The 15,597-nt window shown below is 39.7% G+C and overlaps 1 protein-coding gene across 2 annotated transcripts in view; it reads left to right on the top strand.

Moving 5' to 3' along the window:
* Window positions 1-15,597, top strand: part of FBXL17 (F-box and leucine rich repeat protein 17) — a 145,305-nt gene that overhangs the window by 74,927 nt on the left and 54,781 nt on the right. The gene's annotated exons all lie outside the window — the stretch shown is intronic.

The following is a 15,597-nucleotide window of genomic DNA, read 5'->3' as shown; positions in this document are numbered from 1 at the left end:
GTCTGTGAAAGCACAGTAAATATGTTATTTACTCAGATTAATGTATCATCAGCATCTCAGATTTATTTTTATTTTTCCTAAATGCTAGAGCCTCCTATTAGGCAAAAGGAAACTAGCTGGTGCTACTAAGGGACTGGGTGTTCCAGTTAGTGCTAAAGAGATAACTAAATAACTGAGGAGTTTTGTGCTGTATTTTCCTTTGGTGCAACTTGAGGGGGTTTTGTGGGTTTGGGGCAGCAAACCAGTCCAACCTGATTTATGTAGCACCTTCCCATTTCCTTTGAAGACTGTAAAAATCGACTAACAATGTCTGGTAATATCCCGCCCCCCTGATCTTCTCTTTTTATGCTTAAACATCCAGTGTGATGAAGAGTTTTGATGAACTCAAAAGCTGTCTCGCTTCTTTGTGACCATTTACTTAGACCAGGGATATATTAGAAACTTGGTTTTGAGCTTAATTTACTAATAGTGATTGCTATTTAAATAAATTAAAATGCTTGAAAATGTATGTTCTGGAACATCTTCCCATTTTTTTACAATCCTGAATTGTTGACATGTAACAGAAATGCATTGCATGCAGCTTTGTTCCACCTGGGGCACATCTCTTGTGTACTCTGTAGTCTATCTAGGAGCATTTGACATATTGGAAAACCACTTATTCACCCCCTGATATCTTACTTTTCATTGCTGATTAGTTTTATTAACAGTTAAATTGGCTTAGGCTTGTGAGTTCTCTTAGCTCTCTAACAGCCATGGTCAAAACATAAAGCAACCACAGCTTTATGTTTCTTTTTCCACAATGTGCATTATTTTATTTTATTTTTAGTTTCTCTGAGATGCATCTAGACCACTTACCCAGCATCCAAGTGATCCTCCAAACTATGTTTTGGAGGGTCACAAATCAGTTTTATGTACATAAGTTCCCCCTGCCTCGCCTTCATGTGGCAGTAATGAATTACTTGCCTGCAGAGGGCAGAAGGGACTGACTCGCTTGGCACATAATCAGCAGTCATAACTGCCCCCTTCACTCTAAGGCATTTTGTATGAATAAAATTGAGTGTAATGTGTGGGTATACCTCCTAGTTTAATCAAATCAAATTTCTCTGTTGCATCAAAATGTTGCAGATTATGGTCCAATTAAACTGGGAAGTATTTAAGTCACAGGTGTATGGGGGAAAGTATCTTCCATACTGTTGTTAGAAGATCATCTGAATGTAGTCTTGGGCTGTATTTGGATGCAATTTGAAACTGTGCTTTAATGTTACATCAAGGAATCTCAGGCTTATGGGCTGTTCCCTCCTGTCTCCTCCTCTGGTATGGCCATGAAGAGACAGTCAGAAGTTTTTGTTTTATTTTCAACTAACCACAGTTATTTGTTATATCCAGACCTGAACAACTTTTGTTTAGTCTTAACTATTGTTCAGGGAAACAAGCCAACTTCAGTATTGACTTATTTCCCAAGACCACTGTTAAGATTAACCACAGTCCCGGGTTCAGACATAACAACAAACCACAGTTAATTGAAAATCGAAGCAGAAGCTTGCGGTTATACCAGGAAAAGGGCCTGAAGTTTGTGCACATAATGCTAAACCATGATTTTAGCATTATGTCCAAACTAGATGGTTGTGTAGAAGCAGTGGAAGAAAGCCTGTTCTGGAATTCTTTTGGGTATGCCAGCTCAGAGGGTATGAGAGGCATCCTGAACGTTAAGGCTGAAAGTGTGTGTTTTTTAAACTATGAACTGCTGACAATTCCATGTGTCAGGCACTTTTTTCATTTACTTAAAGGGGCCTGTTTCTCAGCATCCCTCTCCCCCCCCCCCCGGTTTGCCTATAGAGGCTGACAATCATCATTCCAATGTCAAAATGCCTTTACTCTGGACTCTAATATCAGATTATTAAGGTGTTAGCTCTCACGTAAAGGAGGCCAGAAACTCTTCTTCTCTTCAGTCAGAATTACAGTTGCAGATAGAAACAAGCCTCCTCTGGTGCTGTCATCTGTCAAAGCAATGCATGGACAATTGTATGTCAGGTTCCTGTTAACAACAGCGCAATTGCTCTATTTCTGCCTCAGGTAGACTTGCTCAACTGTGACTCGGTGTTTCCTATTCAGTCGACTCTCTAGGAATTTCCAGGCGTTAGATTTTTTTTTTTTTTGTAGAAAATTATTATTTGAGAATTTGAGAGGTCAGCTCTAATATTAGCAGCATTAGCCCAGGGGCAAGGAGATTCTGCACCCGGATCAATTTGCATAGTGAAGTTCCTCTTTCCCTCACTCGGCACCCGGAACGTCTTAGCTGTATTTCTAAGGATGCGAAGTTGGAGATTCTTTTGATTCAAGGAGGGAATTTGCATCATGCTAAGTTCATGAATAGTTTGCCATGTTGTATTTTTAAAAATATGTCAAGAAGAAAGCACTTTCTGTGTAAAATAATTTCTAAATTATATTAATACATGGGAACTTTAGGAGCGTTCTTTCTAGATATAATTAATGAAATGCCAGATTTCTTTAAAAGACTTGCAGCATTTATATGCTAAGCATATAAACAATCATATAATTAATTTTGTATGTTAAAAACCTTGGGGGCTTTTGTAACTTGTTTGTGTACCAGAGTCCTACCCCAGTGGTTTAACTTAGTCTCATAGCACTTAATTTGTATAGAAAATAATGACTTAAAGAAAAGCATACTAGGTTGTTAGTTTTGTTTCACAGATTGGCTTTGCGCCTTGTGTATTTTTGGTGTACCTTGAATTCTAGCAGTTGCCTTTGGACAATATTATATCTTATATTCTTTACTGACCTGTTTTACTCCTGGGTTTAACTGCAATTTTGTGGTATAGATTAACGAGAAACCTGCAACACCTTGCTATTTGCACAGGGACAACTCTCATTTTTTACTTATAGTTAATGACTTATTCACCTGGATGCAAATTAGTCCTTAGATTAATTTATCCTGAGAAAGAGCACCTTGCATCATTTTTTTGAAATTTTTTGAAATTTCGTATATTAAAAAGTGAGTTATTTTCCCTCAGTTTCTTTTAGATTCAAGTTGGATAGAAATTGTATTTGCTTTTGTGAATTTTTGTTTGTAAACTTTTAAACATTTTTGCTTTCAGTTAACTCCAAGCACACACAATCCTTACATAATTATCATGTTCTCTGTACACCAATCCTTTCTTGATTGGGGGTTGGATGAGATCAGAAAAAAATTATTTCTCATTTGGAAAGAGAAACAAAAAAATTTGACATTTTCTTTTTTAGGTAGGACTTACTTTAAAATACAAGTAAAGGTCATACAATTAAATATATATTCTGTAATTTTGTAGGGGATGAATTGCAGTGGTGTCTCCCAGTGTTTGGATGGATTCCTCCTATTTCTCTGTAGCCCCCCAAATATGGGATCATCTGGAGAAGATTCACGGGGTATAGGGCTGAGCAGGGTTTTGGGAAGGAAGAAGACTCATTGCACAAGCAGATGTCCACTCATACATGTCATTCTTTTGACTTTTAATCCACTTCACAGAATTTAAAATAAAACTTTTTTTTAAAAAAAAGCTAACAATTTAATCTATTTCAGCAAGCTGTATGAAAATTTAAATAAATATAGATGCTCCAAAAATACTCCTCTGGCCTAATTAATGAGCCATTCCATGTAGACATAAAAATAAATATTTCAACTAAGTTAATATGTAAAATATCTAGGGTTCCCATATGTCAAAAGGTGAAAATCCAGACACAAAACTTGTTAAGGTTTTTTTTGTTTTTGTTTTTTACAAAATCTTTTAAAAAGAGATGTTTTTGAGATATTTTTAAGGAAGTTTGCCAAAATCGACATTACCGACATGGGTTGCCATACTTCCAGATTTTCCTGGACATTTCAGCGATTTCCACCCGGGCACACCTTCTGACAGCCAAATCCCAATTATGTCCAGGAAATTCCAGATGTATGGCAACCCTAAAAGTATGCATGTGAGGTTTTGGGAACAAAATTAAACTAGTGAATTGTCTTAAGTGTGTGGAATTGTGTAGGGACAAATGATATGTGTTGATGACTGATTACTGTTTTCTGCAGCAAATCAGTGGGACTAAGTTGTTGAGAAGATACTTTCAGATTTTCCAAGAGAAGATTAGTATGCACTAAACTTAAGGATTGCTGGTAAATGTTTGGTAGAGAAATCAACAGATAGAAAATAAATAAATTATGTATATATCATTCTACAGTTTGAAAAATGGGGGTTCTGCATGACTTTAGTGTTCAAAATTTGCCTTTGTTAAGTGGATTGTGAGCTTATTAATTGTACTAGATTTTTAGTTTTAATTAGAGCCGTTCTTCTGAGACTAAACCTTTTTACCATTAGGCTTTTTGAACCCTGTGAGATAAAAAGAAAGAGTTATTTTGGAACATTATTTACACGATTTTAATTAATGATTATAATCTCAGTGGTCACTTTTTGCAAAAGAGCATTTAATCCTTTAACCAGTTTTCATGATTTGCATTTTTCACAAACACTTGGGCCCTGCAATGTTATCTCTATTTCCCCCCTTTTTTAAAACCCCCCACATAATTTTATTTTGTTCCCTCTTCAAACAACATTTCCTACCACAACACCTGTTTTTCATGCAGACTGTGCCGATAGGTAAAGAAGCAAAGTTTGCTTCCTTTTGCCAAGATAGAACATAGCTCCTGGCAAGGTTATGTTTGAAAACAGTTTTTCATGCAGGGATCGTCTACAAGCAGTGTTGCTGTTGCCAAGATCCTCTGACTAATGAAGGGCTGGAACGATAGTGTATTCTTCTTCTTTGCTTGCGGCATGAACATGTAGCATTTCTTCTGAGGAAAGGCATTCTGGTGTTTCAAACAAAGCAGGAAGTTTAACCTTCTCAGAAGAAGGTCAATGTTTTTACTGATAGTGGGGTGGGGAGAGCAACTTTATAAACAACATAAAAGATAAATTTTCTGCTTTGCAATAAGAGACACAAACAGTGAATTTTCAGGATATTTTTTTCCAGTGAAGATCAGCAGGAAAGTGAGTATGTTTATCAACTTCTTTACCTCTCAGCGCCACATTTTGCTTAAAGAGATCTGTATTAACGACTTCAAGAACCTCCTGCTGTCTGCGCTCTGGCAATTTGAATTGTGAAGTACAAAAGACATGATAACCCTTTAAATATCCTTTTTGTGGTCAGTGCACCTGAGAGCATTTGCAATTCGTTCTTTTCAAAATTATAATGTGAGGCATTTCACATTGGGAAGTACATACTTAGCTATAGTTTGTAATATGCCAGATTGGGATTATGTTGAGAATAAGTGGCCTGTTGGGAATTGTGCAAATATTTTAGTAAACAATAAAATGGAGGCAGTCTAGTTTACAGACGGAAGGTTGGACTGGATGAACTTTGAAGTCCCTTCGAACTCCATGTTTCTATGAAGCAGTTACAGACGGCAATGATGTAAAGCAGTAGAGACACTTTGCAGTAAGACGAGAAATGTTTATGAATTATAACTATAGCACCGATGAGGAAACTCTTTTAATCTTTTTGGGATAAACCAGCAACTAACTTGCTGTGATACCAACTGAATGGCCATTGTAACAGATTTCTTGTCCCGGGGTCCTGACTATAGCTGCTACATCTTCCCAGATGTCAAAATGATGGTTCATGTGGGCTTTGAAGGCAGCATTGCTCTCAGTCCTCAGCTCAAAGTATATTGTTGCCCACAGAACAGCTTACTGTGACCCCTCTACATTTTCTAATTAACCCTTGCATTTAGACCTGTCTGCAAGGTATCCGGTTAGTGTGTTTATATGTGTCGTATTCTAGAGATATTCACAGGCAGATTGGGGCACCAAAGGACCTGAACACAACAGCAATTTTATAAGGTAACTGTTTACTTCCTAATTATTTGCGAACACAATCTTTAAATGCAGTGGTATAAAATGAGAACACATTCTCAATCCCAATATTCCACAGATATACAAAGGAGATTGACACTGCGCTGCTTATACACAACATGAGAAAATGCTGTGTAATGCAGAAAAGCCATTCCTAAATGTCTGCAACCCTATTTTGCTTTGTTAATTGGCTTTATGCTCTAGGGGGCATTAACGCTGAAGTGAACAATATATATGTAGCACATTGCATTCCTTGAGCCAAGTCAATTAATCTCTCTCTACTTTTCAAAATAGTTTCTGTTTAGCAGTTGTTGTGCAAATTAGGCTCATTGTAATAAACAAGGAGGCATTTGATAATTCACAAACCCCAGTGCAATAATCTGTAAAACCTCAGTGCTTGTACACACAAAATAGCGGTAGATGCCGCTTGGATACATTGGCCATTTAGTCTCGGAGAGTCTGTAATTATACATTTAAATTTTCCAGGCAGATTTTTGTAATAAGATTTTTGTGCCCCTAATTAGGCTCTCGCTGCTTGATATGTATAGAATTGTGGATTATTTTTAATTACATTAATTTAAGTAATTAACCCACTCTTATATAAGCAAAGAAACGAGATGGCAGCTCTTGCTGAGAAATGACTGATGTGTCTTAATAGCAAACTTCTCAATATTGAGGTCCAGTACCTTGATTTGATCAGTGGCTACAACTTGTGATAATATTCTGTGGCTCCACAGTCAGAGGCAATAATGCTTTCAAATACCTGCTTCTGGAAACCACAGTAGGGCAGAGTGCTCTTGTGCTGGGCTCCTGTATGCAGGTTTCCCACAGGCATCTGATTGGCTGCTATGAAAACAGGATGCTCAACTAGATAGGTCGTTGGTCTGATCTAGCAGACTCTTCTAATGTCCCCTTATGGATCCGTTAGCAGTCATGGGTGGCACTAATCTGGATCAGTATTGCAGCATGGGCCACCTCCCCCAATGCAACGATCCTAATCTGCACACCTCTTGTTGTTGTTGTTTAGTCATTTAGTCGTGTCCGACTCTTCGTGACCCCATGGACCAGAGCACGCCAGGCACTCCTGTCTTCCACTGCCTCCCACAGTTTGGTCAAACTCATGTTAGTAGCTTCAAGAACACTGTCCAACCATCTCATCCTCTGTCGTCCCCTTCTCCTTGTGCCCTCAATCTTTCACAGCATCAGGGTCTTTTCCAGGGAGTCTTCTCTTCTCATGAGGTGGCCAAAGTATTGGAGCCTCAGCTTCACGATCTGTCCTTCCAGTGAGCACTCAGGGCTGATTTCCTTAAGAATGGATAGGTTTGATCTTCTTGCAGTCCATGGGACTCTCTTATAAAGCACCTGTGAGCAGGCTAGGAGGCCTCTTTAATTCTTGTTCTTATACAGAAATAAAAGTGGTGTCACTTTTGTTATCACCTATTAATTCCCAGAACAAGTCATCACTTGTTGAGTCATCACATGGCAAACATACATGTACAACAATGAACTTGTTTCTGTGTATGGTTGTATGACATTTGAACGGCATGTGTACATTGCTTCAAATCAATTTACTAAGAGAAGTATCTACCTTCTGCAATATTGGCACAGAGCTTCAAAAAACTGTAATAATATTGTGAAAGAAACCCATTCGTACTTATATTCCTAGAAATTTACACTAGAGAGAGAGAAGCTTTCTCCGCTGTGATAAACTATTGACTACATGTTCTCACTGTTATTCCCCAAGGATTACTTAAATTATAACCATTGTGTCTTGTTATTGGTAACACCTTGGTCTTTTCTTTAATTGCACTTCTGGGTAGGCCAGTCACTAGTCCTTCTGTCTTAATTATTCTTGGAATGTTCTCTCTCAATCTACCAAGTATCTAAGTAATCTTTATTTCACTTTATTCCTAAACCTTTTCCCCCATGTACTATTTGAAAATTGCTGAGGGTCTGTGAGGCCCAGATAATAATTGTTCAGCTTGTTGCAACAATTGCAATGCGATGTGTTGGATATTGTATTTTTATTGCTTCTTTTATTTATATTTTATTTTATCTTATTGTATAAACACTTGGAGTATTATGGAATTTCATAATAAATAAAAGCAAGAAAAATGCAATTAAAATCAATACAACTGTTTTAGGCAATGAATACATATGGAACAAAAAAATAGGAGGATTTATGGAGGGATTTGTGTGTGGGGGTAGGATTGGTTTTAGGTTTAAGGCAGGGGTCAGCAAACTTCTTCATCAGGGAGCTGTGTCCACTGTCCCTCAGACCTTATGGGGGGACAGACTATATTTGGGGGAAAAAATATGAACGAATTCCTATGTCCCACAAATAACCCAGAGATGCATTTTAAATAAAAGGACACATTCTACTCATGTAAAAACATGCTGATTCCCAGACCATCCACGGGCCGGATTTAGAAGGCGATTGGGCCAGATCCAGCCCCCGGGCCTTAGTTTGCCTTCCCATGCTTTAAGGTGTGGGGAAATGTTTCCACTCAAAAGCTTTCCAGAAATCTCAGAAATCTCTTAAAACTTGCTAGTATTTCCTCTCCTCCTGTCCAGCCTTTCCCCTCCCAAATGTAATCTCTGTTTTTGTTTCTTTTGCTCCTCAAACCTCAGCATGTAGCTGGTACTTCAGACATGTCCAGATGCTGTGCCTGTGAACCTTTCTAGGGTAAAACTGCCTGCTGAGTTCCTCAAGGACAAGTCTGAGTCTGACTAAGGTGGAGGGTGATAGCTAAAGCCGCATCCTTCGACTGGTGGTGGCAGGCAGAAGGATGGGTAGCCTGGTCTGTAGGGTTGTGCCTCTTTACCTCATTGTACTGGCTTCACTGAACATATATCCAACTTTATAACAAAGTTCGTAATCATCATGTAGCTTTCTGTAATCTATTGTACATACATTCAGCTATTTTACAGAGAACTATAACTGCAGGACAATCGTGAACCCGGCAAAGTACCGTATTTTTCTGTGTATAACATTCCACTGTGTAAAAGATGCCCCCTACTTTTGGGGACTCCAGTTTAAGAAAATGGGGGGAGATGGCCCAGAGTTTTTTGGAGGGGAATGCCGAAAATCACTCACCTGACTGACAAACGCTGCCAATCGCATGCATCACAGAAGAAAACATTATTTTAGAGTAGAAAAACCTCATCTTATACATAGAAAAGTACGGTAAATATAGCTTTTTCAAGGCTGTTTTAGAGGTCTGATAAAGCACAACATATGAAGCGTATGGTTGGGACGGTTTAGGTAAAAGTATGAATCAGTAAAATAATCCCGATTTGTAAGAAAGAAAGGAGTTACAACGTCTAACCTGAACCTCATTTGTTAAATTCTACTCACCCCTACTGATTTAGGACTAGAAATTGTTTAGAATGATTTATTTTGGATAACAATTGGTGCCTCGGATTTGAAATTAAGTTTGTCTAATGGTAGTAAAGAGGTGGTAATATTGACATTCCAAAGCACCATGCCAGAATATACAAAAAATAAAAGGAAATACACAAAAGAATAAACATAGGCATCGGGATATCTGCATGTCATCTTAGTGTAAAACAAAATCTATACCACTAGAAAACAAGCCAGAGCTTCTTGTCTGGGTTTGTCTTCAGTGTTTGTACAGACAACCAAGGTTTGTTCTACTACAGCAAGAGTGGGGGAAGCGTGCTGTGAGAACCTTTGAGCATCATCCACCTGCTTGCTGCTCGGTCACATAAAACCATGGTTTGTTTTTACCTATAATTTAACGTGGTTTGGGAACCAGGCCAATAAATTATATTTCTTCACTAATAGGTTCAGAATACTCATTTTATGTTCACAAATAAGAACCCAATTCTGTTGTCAGCACTGCATTGGCACAATATGATAAGAACGTGGACACTGGCCCACGAATGGATTATATATGTACATTTCACCCCTTAATTTCAGACAGCCAAACCCTAGAATCCCAGGCACACTGGGGTTCAGACCCACCATGTGGCCCAGTTAGACATTTGTCCTTTGTGAAAACTGCTTAAGTGGCTTAAAGCTATTGAAAAAGCCTCCTGGTTAGTGGCTGTGAGCCCAGAATTGTGGAGAAAGTGGGCATTTACCTGGGAGCTGCTAAAATTACTCATGATTAGTCATAAACTGTGCCTTGAAGGTATGCAGCTCTTGGGCTGTGTAGCAATCTTGCTTCTGGGCTTCCCGAGGGAAGAACCTAGGCGCAAGGCAGCAACTTTTTACATTTCATCTTATATATTATTCAGCCAACAAAAGTAAATATATCCAAGCCATGTCTTTATTTTGTGGCTCACGAAGAGAGTTGAACATTTTTATAACACTATGGTGGCTTATCTTGCAGATACTCGTTCTCTCCCCCCCCCCCATCCCATTATTATTATTTTTTCTGTTCAAGGCCTTTTTAACTGTAGTGGAGCAAATAGAATAGGTGTTTTGTATCTTTATGACACCTCCAACTCTAGCTGATAAACAGCTCAACTTACCTGCCCCCTTCTGGCTGTCATTGTGTTTCTTAGTTGTATATGAATCAAAGTAGTAAGCTGATTTTTTAAATATGCTCCTTCGTCTGCGTTTTATAACTGCATCTCACAGAAATTCTACATACATATCTAATTAAATAATTTATTTCAGGTGCCTTATATCTTCCTATGGAGATTGACACTTAGGGTATTTGTTCATATGATGTTTATCACATTTTCTTTCTTCATAAAAGAAGCAATATTGGTTTCTATTTAAACATTTATTTGCTAGTAGTGAATGTGTGCCCTCAAAGTATTAACTGCTAATGTATCTCTTTCCTGCAATCCTGGCTTATGCTTCTTGCCTGCTTTCTATTAACTCCCAGCCAGGAGAGTCGTTTTTTGCATCTAGATGAGAAGACAGAAGCATTTCCACACTTGCTGAATTCTCTCTGGTGCCTGTTCAAGGCTAAGTCCTTTGCCAGTGCAAATTACTTATAATACAACAGTTTGAGAGAGAGAAAAATCAAAATTTATCCAACCAAGGATAGCACTTTGTTACTTTTTATCACACTCAAACAGACAGCTTTAATCCCTGGAATTATAGTCTACTATGAGAAGTCTACCTATTCTGCAGTCTTCTGAGGATAGAAAAATAAGAGATAAAGGGGCCAAAACGGTAAAGATCCTTAATGCTGATCTAACTAGCTTATTCTGGCAGCTATGCAGAGAATCCTATGCCTGGATTTATTTATTTCAATTTTCCTTTTTATATTGCTTACAGCAACTTTCACCATCTATGGCAGGTGAAAGTGTGTTTCATAAATACAGTGGTACCTCTGGTTGCGGACACAATCCGTTCCGGGGTGCCGTTCGCACCCCGAAAAGTCAGTAACCAGAGCAGCGCGATAGAGCACTTCTGTGCATGCACGAACCGCGCAGAACGCTTCTGCGCGCATGGCAAAACACTTCCAGTTTTGCCACGTTCTTAACCCGAAAAAACACAACATGAAGCATTCGCAAAAAAGAGGTATGACTGTAATGAAGAAAGAATCTGTAATGAAGAATCTTGCGGGACTATAAAAACTAGTACACATATTAAGCTACAAACCTTTCTGCTTCATCCTTTACAGTACAGAAGCTCCTATCTTGTTCACCGTGGACTCATAGGAAGGTGACAGCTGTATTCTTACTAGTGGGCTGCCAACTTTCAGAGATGTTGGGTTTCTATTTAGAACGGGTACGTTTCAGGGCCTTTACCTGGGACACCCCAAGTAAAGCTTACAACCTCCGTAAAAATGAGAGATGGGTAAATTTCCAAAAGCTCTCTTTCGATTACCGGTTAATAGAGAGAAGTTTGTATAAGGAGGCAACATTTTACTAGCTCATCTTTGTAGTTAGATGTTGTTCTCAGTGAATTTTCATGCTTCCTTGTTTGCATTTTAAATGAGTTTTTTTCTGTTTAGAAAAAAATATTTACCTTGTTCAAATGTAACGTTGAGGTGGCGTGTGCATTCTGATACTCATTCCAAATCTCATCAGGCTGTGACTCTGACGGTGTCATTTCCTTTCATACCAAGGTGATCAAAATGCAGTTCTTTAAAGTGAAATGTCCTAAACCAGTGTCTGGCAGCTCCTATTAACTGAAGTGCATCACAAGCAGTAACAAGGTCTCTGAGGACCACTTTCCTTACAAGCTGTGTAGTCATATTTCCTCATTAGCTCGTTTCAATTGTCACTAATGCCATGTCCCAGGCTTTTGCAAAGTTGACCAAAAAAACTATATGCATGTAGAACAGACAATTATTTTCTGTAATTCAAGATCCTTTTGAATCCATTTGATAGCTTGTGGCTTACACAGTTTAATTAGTTAACATTCACCCAGATTCAAGAATAGAATAGAATATCATTTATTACGGCCATAGGCCCATACAGGTAAAAACAACACATAAATAACAGCTTGTGCCGTAAGGAGAAAAAAAGCAATCGCTAAAACACCACTATAACAATAAAATACTATAAAATGGAAAGGCATACTACGCCTTAATTAGCTTGTAGAGCTCCTTGGCGTCGCTTTTGGGAAAGGACAGCAACTAGGAACCTAGCCACCTTCAGGGTCGTGTGGGTATCCTTGTCCTGCAAGATTTGGGCAAGGTGGAATTTTGGTGGGGTACCCTCTAGTTTCTGTATGATTGATCCCAACAAATTTGCCCGTAGCACATTAAACAAGGGGCAAGTGAACATAATGTGCTGGAGCGACTCCGGCGTCACCTTATCACATTCGCACACGGCGGGGGCTTGGCCCTTTGAGAACCTATGTCTCAGGACATTGGAGGGAAAAACGTTAAACCTCGCTTTGGTGAAGGCCAGTCTATGTGCAACAGTCGAAAGGGAGGAGAGGTATGATGGAACGCAGTAAGTTAAAGTGATACCAATGTTCTGGGGCGAACAAACACCTCCCCCCAGCGTATAATTTCGCTGTAAATCGATGTCATCCAGTCTTTGGCGGATCAGTCTCTGAGCAGTGATTTGGTCTAGTTTTAGGGAATCTGAGGGAGAGATTCCATAGCTCAGGAGTTTGGCATGAATTCTACTAGTCCAAAGGCTAGAGAATTCATCTCGCCATAAGCATTGGGCAAGGTAATGGTTTGGTAATCTATGCCACAATGATAACCAGTAATTGAAGACTTGCTTCCACAGGCAAGTTTCTAGGGATGCGACCTTCAATTCTAGTCGCATGGCTGCGTTGCTTACGCACAGGGGGAGCATTAGGAGCCGACGTAGGAATTGGCTTTGCAGAGTCTCAAGGGGAGCAAGATCTGTCATCACGGCCCAGAGCGGGGCAGCATAAGCAAGCACGGCAACCACTTTTGCCTTGAACACCTTTAGGGCCGAGGGAACATGCAAAGCTCCGTCCGAAAAGAAGAATCGGAGGAGCGCATATGACAAGGTTTTGGCCTTATTAAGTAGGTGTTGAATGTGAGCTTTCCACCCCAAATTGTATTGAAAAATAACTCCTAGGTATTGAAATTTTAGGACTTGCTCTATTTTTGCCCCACCAAGCTTCCATTTGTATAATCTCCGGCTTCTGGAGAAGATCAGGATCTTGGACTTGGCATGGTTGATGGTTAATTGATTGAGTTGACAATACGTGGCAAAGATCTTCAGAGCTCTGGTTAGTCCAACACGTGTATAAGATAGAATTACCGCGTCGTCCGCATATAAAAGGAGTGGGCAGCGGTAATCCGCTAGCCTAGGCGCGTGTGTACTTGGAGATGAGTTGACTAGGGGTACTCGCATGTCGCTGATGAATAGGTTGAATAGGCAGGGAGCCAATATACATCCTTGGCGCACTCCCTTGTTTATTGGTATCGAATTTGTAAGGTCGCCCGCTGGAGTGAATCTCACTCTGGCAAGGGTACCTTCGTGGAGCTGGCTTATGAGCCATAAGAGTCTTCTATCAATGCCCTGTTTCGCAAGTTTCTCCCAAAGAATATTTCTAGGAACGCTGTCAAAGGCTGCCTTTAGATCTAAGAAGGCAGCACAGAGGTAGCCCTGGGGGGGGGAGGAGTACTTCCGTGCCAGATGATAAAGAACTATCGCATGATCGGTTGTAGAGCGTTTAGTTCTGAACCCTGCTTGTTCATGGCCAATCTGGTTAGTCTCATCTACCCATCGCAATAATTTAGTCATCAAAAAGCTGGCGTAAATTTTCCCTATGATCGAAAGGAGGCTGATGTTACGGTAGTTTTCCGGCTCCGTTGGAGAACCTTTTTTATGAATTGGTACAATAATGGCCTCCATTATTGCATTATTGCAGCGTTGATTGCATCGAAGGTTTTGGCCAAGATGCCGGCCCACCATTGTGGGTGTAGTTTGATGGCTTCAGCAGGGATCAGGTCGGGCCCAGGGGCTTTGCCCGGTTTCAGCTGAGCTATTAACTTGGCTATTTCGTCAGGATCGGTGGGAGGCCAAATAGGTAGGTGGGTAAACAGGTGCATCAGATGGTCGGAGGGAGCATCTGCCTGTGAGAAGCATTTCTTCAGGAACCGTTCCCATGTCGGTGCAGAGATGACTGCCCTTGGGGAATTCCTCCCCCTTCTGTTAATCAAAGACCAGAATTCCCTGGATCTGTGTGGTTTTGAAGCAGTAATCAGAGCCTGCCAACGATTATGTTGCCACTCACGCTTGGCAATTATCTGCGTGCGTTTGTAAACTTGCTTGGCTTGTGCATAGCTAGCTGGCAGAGTAGATGCATCAGAGGTCTTGTATGCATTATATATAGCACGGAGGCGCTGTCTTGCTTGTTTGCACTGAGAATTATACCAGGGAGCACCGTGAGTATACTCGTTTCGATTTAAATTTTTGGGTGGTAACCTGAAGAAGGACGTAAGATCAGTCATATGATGGTAGAAGCGCTTCAATACTATGCTATGCTCGTCTGAGGCAGAGCCTATGTTGGGATAGGGCCCGAGGATTTCTTTTTGAAAGAATTCCAGGTACCTTTGAGCCTGTGTCTCCGACCATTTGATTCCTCTTACTTGGAAAGATTCGTTGGTTACCATCTGAGTCGCATGTCTATGAGCCTCCGGCTGCCAGTTCAGGGAAAGCTTAGCAGCAAGGGGAAGGTGATCACTAAATTGTACATTCTCGATCTTAAAAGTGGAAAACCCAGATTCAAGTCTGAATATAAGGAAGAAACATCTTGGGAAAAATGCACAAATTGTAATGCACAATAGACAGCATCAACCTTTGATTTTAAAATATTTATTTTAGCATTTAAATTGTTATGCTCAGTGCATAAAAAAACAGGAAGGCATGAGTATAATCGAATTGCTAAAGTGTTCAAATGCACCAAAGCGGAAGTGGTGTTCTTAAATGTTTACCGCTACATTTTGGCAGGAGAAGAATGAGCATGTGTGATATTCTTTCTATACTTTATTGCTCTGCTACATAGTGACATTCAATGCTTTGCATTTGAGGCGCGTTGCAGTCCCATGCAATGTAATAGTTAGCTTGTAAGTATGCACGGTACTATATTTCTGAGACTTGATAACTGTGCTGAAAGGCAGTGTTGTGCAGAACTTGAAATAGGGTTCTTGTTCTTACATTTATTTAATGTTACAAATTTTAGTAACTCTGTGTGTGTATGTTTTGATATGAGGACATCATTTGGTTTATAGCTTTGGGAGCAATATTTCCTCTTCTGTATGTGCCAGTTGGGTTGTAA

The sequence above is a fragment of the Podarcis filfolensis genome (genome assembly GCF_964270895.1).
Source record: "Podarcis filfolensis genome assembly, chromosome: 11".
NCBI classification, from domain to species: Eukaryota; Metazoa; Chordata; class Lepidosauria; order Squamata; family Lacertidae; genus Podarcis; species Podarcis filfolensis.
This window is presented reverse-complemented; position numbering and strand designations above follow the sequence as displayed.